This window comes from Mustela lutreola, chromosome 2, assembly GCF_030435805.1.
Source record: "Mustela lutreola isolate mMusLut2 chromosome 2, mMusLut2.pri, whole genome shotgun sequence".
In the NCBI taxonomy this organism is placed as follows: Eukaryota; Metazoa; Chordata; class Mammalia; order Carnivora; family Mustelidae; genus Mustela; species Mustela lutreola.
Genome location: NC_081291.1, coordinates 37,867,264 through 37,875,629, shown reverse-complemented (window position 1 = coordinate 37,875,629; position 8,366 = coordinate 37,867,264).

Genomic DNA, 8,366 nt, shown 5'->3' with positions numbered 1-8,366 from the left:
CTTAATAAAAAATGGAGAGACCGAGGTGAACTTACTTGTATAAAATCTCAGTATCTTTCACCACCAGATGGTCTTGCTCCAGAGTGTGCAAACTTGGCCAATCTACCCTCTTCTTTCCTTGGCCTTTTAAGGTAGATAAAAAGACATAACAGTGCTTCCTTCCAAAATAGAAGAGGCCCAAGGATCCTTATGCCATCCCACCCACATAAGAAACCAGAGCTTCTAAAAAAAACAGATAAATCCCAATTTTTCATTGAAATCTGAAGAAGCAGAAAATTTGCCACACAAAACCCCACTTTTCTATCACACACAAAATTGCACCTTTTAAACTGTAATCTGATGCATGTCTTCTGATTTGCCTGAAGCATACCAAGACTCCTGTAGTTAGAGAGGAAAGAGGCAAGTGAGTGTATTAGTTTCCTATTATTGCTTTAACAAATTACCATGAACTGAGTGGCTTAAAGTGGCACAAGTGCATTATCTTACAGTCTGGAGGTCACACATCTAAAATGGGTCAGGAGGGCTGTGTTCCTTCTGGAGGCTCCAGGGGAGATCTGTTTTCTTGCCTTTTCTCCCTGCTATAGGCTTCTGTCTTCCTTGGTTCATGGCCGCTTCCTCCATCTCCAAAGCCAGGGGTGTAGATCTTCAAATCTCTCTTGGACTTTGGCTCTTGGCCTCTCTTCTTCACTTATAAGGACACCTGAGATGACACTGGGACCACCTAGACATCCAATGTACCACTGTACGTTCCTTAACTTAATCACATCTTCAAAGTCACTTTTACCATGTAGGGTAACACACCCCCAGGTTCCAAAGATTAGAACGAGTACATCTTTGAGGAGATGTTATTTTAGCCACCACAGAAGGCAAAGGAAGTTTCAGCTTCCCCAGAGGCCTCCAGACACTGCTTCTAGAAAATAATTCCAAGCCTCAGGCTTTCAGTAAAATAGCAACTATTTACTCCAGCCCAGGATCTTGGGAAGGAAGCAGCAGGCCCTGGGGCTGTCTGGGAGGGATCTTGGGCAAAGGGGTGGAGATAATTGGCCCTGGCTCTTCTGGGCCAAAGGTCATATTGCCTTTTAACTTAGACCCTGCTGTGGTTGGTCAGGTGTGGGCCCTGTAGCCACTAATTTCATCTGCTACTTCCAGAGTCAGTTTCTGGAGAGCTCTCTTTAATAATTGTGTTTTAAAACACAATATGAATAATGATTATTTCCTTGTTTAGGTCTGAGATCCCTGAGCTTTCCATGCCTTCTAATAGCAAGTGATTTATTTGTTTTATAGCTAGCTTTCTTGGATCCCCGCCCAGGTCTTGTTTGAATGGGCGTTATCAGATTCTTCCAATCTTTGTTTTCTTGGCAATTAGGGAAATGGAACTGAAATACCCACAGTTTTCTTTTCAGCCACTTCTTAACCAATGGACTTCACTTCTATAATAAATAAAAAAAATTAAATCTATGTTCATTTCAGTCTCCCATGCAATTCTGAGATATCTTCACTCCCTTGAATTTCAGATTAAATGAAAACAGTTATGGGCCAAATTAGACTTTTCTGAAGATTGCAGACAAGTTATATACATCTTGAATAAATAATAATAATAAAAAACTCTCCCCAACTACATACTGGGGCTAAATGTAAGAATGTCAATGGGGAGGCCTTAACTGAAGGTACTTCCAAAGCTTTGGCCAAATCCTTAGGCATTCACAGAAGGTCCGGAATGGAGTTTAGAAGACAAGCAAGGAAGAAGTGGATTGCTCTGCATAAGAAAATAGGAGACTTTTTGTTTTTCCTTTTTATCTCCTTAGAAAGCAGTCATAGATGATATGTAAATAATTGAAAATAAAAGTGTTCCAATAAACTTAGCAAAAACAGGTAATGGACCGATTTGGCCCCTGGGCCATAGTGGGCTAATGGCTCCTCTAGTTCTTTACACCAATAAGCTCATTTTCACTTATGGCATGTTTTCCCTTTATGTTTGAGCTAAATTAAGTGCCGGTACTGAATTAAACCATATCTCAATAAAATGGGCTTCCTTTGTGTTTTCTTATATACTTTAATTTAGAAGCACAAGAAGCATTCAGAAGCATGAATCTCAGGAATCTTCACCACAGCGTCAAAGAAGCCAAAGCACAAAAAAGAAAAGAGCCATCAAGTAACACCAAGTAACACTTTTACCCAAAGTGTAAAAGCCAGTGTTCTATATTACGTATATTTCTCAGAAACAAATTATTCCTACGAGATTACATAGGATGAAATTATAAATAGGTTATTGAAAAGGAGTCCCGGAGGTTTAGCAGAAACCCTAAGACATGATAATGACATCAGTGTAAGCAGCATCCATCCCTGTTCCATTGTCTGTCGAGAGCACCAACAGAGAATAGAAGAGACTGGCCCCAGGATGACCCCAGTCATATGTCCCAAGTACAACTGTGCACCCTTTGAGAGGCAGCATGGGAACAGGAAACCACAGGGACTTTGGGAAGCATCAAGTCCTGGGTTTGAATCCCACTTCCATCTCTCAGAAGCTGTACATCCTTGAACTACTTGCTTCATCTCTGTGAATCTCAGTTTCCATCTGCCTCAACTTCAGAGGACTCCTAAGACTTACAAAAGAGTGGACACGGGGAGGGAAGGGCAGGCACTCAATCGATATGCTCTTGCTCTTCCGTTCGCTATGGTTATCGGTTTCCCTTGGATGACTATTTAACCCAAGAGGCTGAAGCACTGCACAAATGTGTATGAGCGCAGCTGCTCATTTAGCATTTCAGGTTTTTATTAAGCAAACTGATAAGACTTATATTCTGTAATTGGTACGTGTTCTTTTTTTGCCTAATGACACTAATCTGTTTTTATCTTAGTCATTTAACTGAGTTTCGTGATTAGCACAGGCAAGGTTTTAGGGATTTAAATCATTTGTTTGATGTTTTTGCTTTTAGGCATGTTTGATTATTTATTAAAATCGATAAAATCAGCTGTGTCAACTAGTTATTAAAACTATAATTCTTTTATTGGCTAATACCAGGAGGGCTGAAGCAAATGAAAAACTGAAACATTACATGAATTCTTGATTATAAAGCAAGCTTCTATAGGGGTGGCCTACATACTTTGCATTAACTGCAGCCTGTTTAGAAAAAGTCTGTTCTATCTTTAGTCAATAAGGAGAGGACCAAGTGGGTAAGCATATGCGCGACTCATGTTCTAATTTATGCTTTAAAATAAATACAAGTTTGAAAGAAGCAATGTGTTCTGGTCTTCAGAAAAGAAATATGAAATACGTGCTAACAGAGAGTAGTGAATAGTATCCAAAGATGGCTTCCATCAATTTCTTCCATTCCTGGGTGCACATGCCACACCAATGACCAAGAGGTAGATTCAATTTCCCCTCCCCTGAATCTGGGCCTGTACTGTGATCTGCTATGACAAATGATAATGGTAGAAGTGATATTCTGTCAGCTCTGTTCAAGGTCTTCAAAGGACCTCTTAAGGGCCTCACTTTCAGTGTAGGAAGCCAGATGTCAAGCTCTAAAGAAGTTTAGGCCAGAATAGTAAATGAGAAGACACACACAGAGAAAGAAAGGACACATGGAAAAGTACTGAACTGGAATGCGAGACAAGCAGTCACATCTTCTACATTCCAGCCCAGCCCAGCTCAGCCCAGCCCACCCATATGGAACAGAAGAACTGCCCAGATGAGCTCTACCAGAATTCCTGATGCAAATTTTGGGAAGGGTAATACTTCATAATTGTTTCAAGCCACTAGTTTGAGGGTGCTCTCTTACTCAAAAATATATTACTTAAATGGAGGCACGATGGATCAGGGAATGAAGACAACTCTTCATGCAAGTGCTCAAAGTCAAATGCCTGGTTGAATGGTGAGCCTTTATTGACCTAAGATTATTTCTTCCCTCCAAAACAACCTCAGAAGAAAGAGTACCTCTTCTGAAACATTGTAGGGGAAGAGAGAGAAATGCCCAAGGTGTCACACAGTTGTGGAAAAGTTGGTCCAGGAGTTGGCCATGTGAAATAAGAGTGACTGTCAGGAATGGTTTAAAAGCCTTGATGTCATTAATAACATACTTGTCCATATGAAGAGTTAATTTTTTAGCCAGAAACAGCCCTTAGATCCTGTGTCTTTGTGTGTGCAGGGACACACCTGCAAAATAAGCAGATCCATTACTAAAAACATAGAACCTACTACCTTCATCTCAATTATGTGAGTATTTTAGCCTCTCCTCGTCTCCTGAAAAAAAAAAAATTGCTTTTAACTTTATAAAGAAATTAAATACCTAAGAGAAGAAAGAGAATAGGTAGTAAATACATAAAATATATGCAAATTAAAGCAGTATGATACCATTATCACTTGTCAAACTGGCAAATTAAAAAAATTAATTCCCAATGAAGGCAAAATAAAGACATTTTCATTCTAAAAGACTAAAAGAATTTGTCACCAGCAGATGCTCACTAAAGAATATATTAAAGAGGGTCCTTTAAATGGAAGAAAGATTACCCCAGATGAAAGAACAGAGATGCAGAAAAGACTGAAAAGCAGCAAAAATGGAAAATAGGTGGATATGTCAAAATGGATAGTAAATATACAAAACAACAACTCGAATGTTTAATTTGCTTTTCTCATGCATAAGATTAAAGTGCACAATGTCATATTAATTCATAGGGGATAAATAGCATTAAAGTGGCTAGCATTAAAGTCCTCAGATTATCCATAAGCAAGTTAAAAATACTAATAATTTACTTTGTTAAGTCAAGAATAGATGTAATAACCATATAAATAACAGAAGAATGTCAATAAAACTTTCAAACTCCTTGAGAAAAATATGAGATGATTCAGAGCTCTCTAACCCAAAATGATATTATAAAAAAAGTAAAAGAAAAGAAAAACAGGCTAGACAAATAACATTCTGTAATATATCAATAATTACATTAACTATAAATGTACTAAATGCTCTATTTAAATGACAAAGGCTATTCGACTAGGTTAAAAAACAAAACAAAACAAATTCACTACAAGCTATTTACAAGGGATAGGCTAAAAGCAAAATTTTTAAGAGAAGAAAATTTTATGCCATATAAACTAACAAAAGGAAAGTTGTGAAATAACAAAAAATACACTTAAGTCAAAAATACAACTAGAGTTGAGGAGGAACCATTTTAATAATCAATATGCAACCCACCAGGAAAATACAACTATTCTAAATTTATATGTACCTAACAACTGAGCCTCAGACCATGTGAAGCAAAAACTGTCAGAATTAGAAGGAGAAACAGACAAATCCAAATCATAGTAGGGAATTTTAACATACCTTTCTCTGTTACTGACAAAGAAAATCAATAAGGTTGCATATTTGAATGGCACAATGAGCAAACCCAATTTGAACCAAGTACAAAGAATGCTGCTCAAAAGTAGAAACCATACTCTTCAAAGACACAGAGAAATGCAATGAGAACTGAACATACAGGGGTCCATGAAGCAAGTCCCAGCAAACTGGAAAACCCTATAACCATACAGACTAGGTTCTCTTACCACTAGCAATTAAACTGGAAATAAAAAATGTAAGTAGAAAATCCCACATATTCAGAATTCAAAACATGCATTGAATGGCCTCTACTTCTAGCTATGATGGTATTGCTTATGGATACTAATCGTTTTTACAAACATTTGCAAGAACTGGACAAAAATGTAACGACAATGGGCAGATACAATTCTACCACTGTGGGTAAGATAATCATAAGCCACTTGGTGGTTGGCTTTTTTGTGTGTTTACATTTATCTTCCCAGTTTTCTAAGTTCAGCAAGACTTCCATTTTCATTTGACAACCATAAAGAGTTGTCACAAATAAAGCATCATTAAAACTTTTTCATTAGTTATCTTCTTGATTGATAGTTACAATAACACAATCATCCTCACGTGAAGGCCTTTGGCAATGTTTGATGTTATTAAAAATGTATAAAAATATCCTTTGACCCAGAGGTTTGACTTCTGGAAATTTATCCCTCAAAACATATTCATGTATCTGTCCAAAGACTATACAAGAGTATATTGTGTGTGTAGATATATATTCTGAAGTAGCTGTGGATGGAATACCAGAAACATCTTAAATGTCCAGTAGTAAGTGACAGCTCAAGAAACTACGATCCAGGCATTCTCACTTTCTGAAACTTTGCTTTATGCCCCTTCGCGTTTATGAATGACCTACGTTAGTACTTCTTTTTGCAAATCAAATGAGATCTGAAGAGGATTTTCACTTTTGCTAGAAAAGTTGAAAAGAGAAAATCATGTTGTGTGTTTTGCAGGGAGCCCTTACAGAGGCAGCACGGGGAGAGAGACCCCACCAGCCCAGCTCCTTCCCCGGGAAACACACTCAGCATCTCAGCATTCAGCCGCCATCGCTTTGAACTGTGTTGGCAAGCATTTGTGCTTTATCTCCATTTATTTTGTTCATCTGTTAGAAAGATGTGTCCTCAGGTATTGGAAAAGCCTAAGAAGTTATCTTCAGGGTCTAAGGAACACTCGAGATTTTTCTGTATAAATTATATGGTAATTGCTTCTTCATTTTACACCATTTTGAAAGCTTACAAAATGTTTCATAGGATGCTCTGCGTCAGATAGTGGAGGCAGCAAGTACACGGATAGACCCGGATGTCTTTCAGATACTAACAAAGAATGAGATGGGTGTATGTATGCTGATAGACTGTATGTCTTGGGCTAAACATCTTGGTTAACAAGCAGAAGAGATCAATTCTGGAGAGCTTGAGGGAAAACAAAAGAAATTGGAGCATCATAAGTCACAGAATGGCCAGGAGGTTGGAGAGAAGATGACAAATTAGTAACTCCAGACCACTCAACATCAGCTTTCACTCCATCACGTTGTCTGGATATCATTGTTTCAATCCTCAGTCCTTTGGGTTGAAATTCACTGTGAAGAGAGAGTGAGCTTTGGTCCGGGGTCTCGGGCCCAACCCTTGATTACCAGATGATTTGCATTCCCGCAAGGAACATGCAAAGTGAGAAAGTGATTCCCCAAGATAAAATCAGGGTGTTATTTGAAAGGGAAAAGAGAATGTTGTACAGAAAAAACAAAAACAAAAACAAAAACAAAACAAAACATCCTCCACGTACTGTTACAGGAATAAAACAAAACACAAGAGTGTCTGTAGAGTAAATCACCACTTGTGTGTTTAGAAATGGGAGAATATATATCACGTATCCATATTCACACAGGAGCTCTCTTAAAAAAAAAATTAGAAACAACTTAACATCTGTATCCCCCATGAGGGATAGGACCGTGTCTATTTCCAATGACTAACACACATGAGACTCAGAATAACTAGATGCAGAATGAATAAAAGAACATAATTCGAAGGGGGAGAGCAGGGAGAGATAGAGAAACTTCCCTTTCATACATACATGTATTTTTTGTTTGTTTATTTGTTTTTGGTCTGGTGCCTGGAGTTCTTTCGCCACTATGAAAGGAGGTACAGAGAATTGGTAAATAAAACAATGCATATATGTCTGGATTTGAAAATTCCTTACTCTAGGAAGTCTGGGAACTGTTGTTATCAATGACCTGCCTGTCCCCTCCCCCCCAACGGCTGCGTTGTGTACGTGCCCAGAGAGAGGCTCACAGAAAGGCTTCATTGTCCAGTGGAACAAACCAGTTTCAGCGGGGGAAGCTCTCCACACACCCCCCACCAGCCACACACACTGCAACTCAGCTACTCGGGGGCGGGAAATAATGCCTGTGGAAAGATAAACAGTCAAGGGTGATTTGGTCATCACACTGGGGCTCCAACTCTTTAGAAGTCTGCACTGATAGCAAAAACATTGCTGAGTGTCTAAATAATTTGAATGATATTAGTAGGGAGACCCTGGGTGGAGGAAAACAACAATGGCTTGCTGACAGCAACTGACAATGGAACAGAATTTTGTGGGCTGAGATGATTGTAAAAGCAAACAATGGTGATATTGTCCTTCTGGTGTTATTGTGTAACGCTCTAATTTATGGATGAAGTGGAATTTCAAACAAAATAAACAGACTTGAATTTGTTAACTAATACAGTAAGCAGAGAACATTCTGTTATGTGAGAAGAGAAATGGGAATGTTTTCTCTGCCCCTGCTATTTGCTAAACAGAAATATGTTTATATTTGGCATAAAGTCTTGCTTTCCATTGTTTTCGCTAGTTTTTTGAGAATATCCTTTTTCATTTCGTCTTGAAAACAGATAAAACGTGGGTGAGGGAGGAATATTGTCGATATAGATCACCATACAATTATGTTATAGTTTCAGGAGTTAAAAAATAAAAGATGGTATATATCACCAGCCGGAGAAAACTTCCCTGCATGTGTCA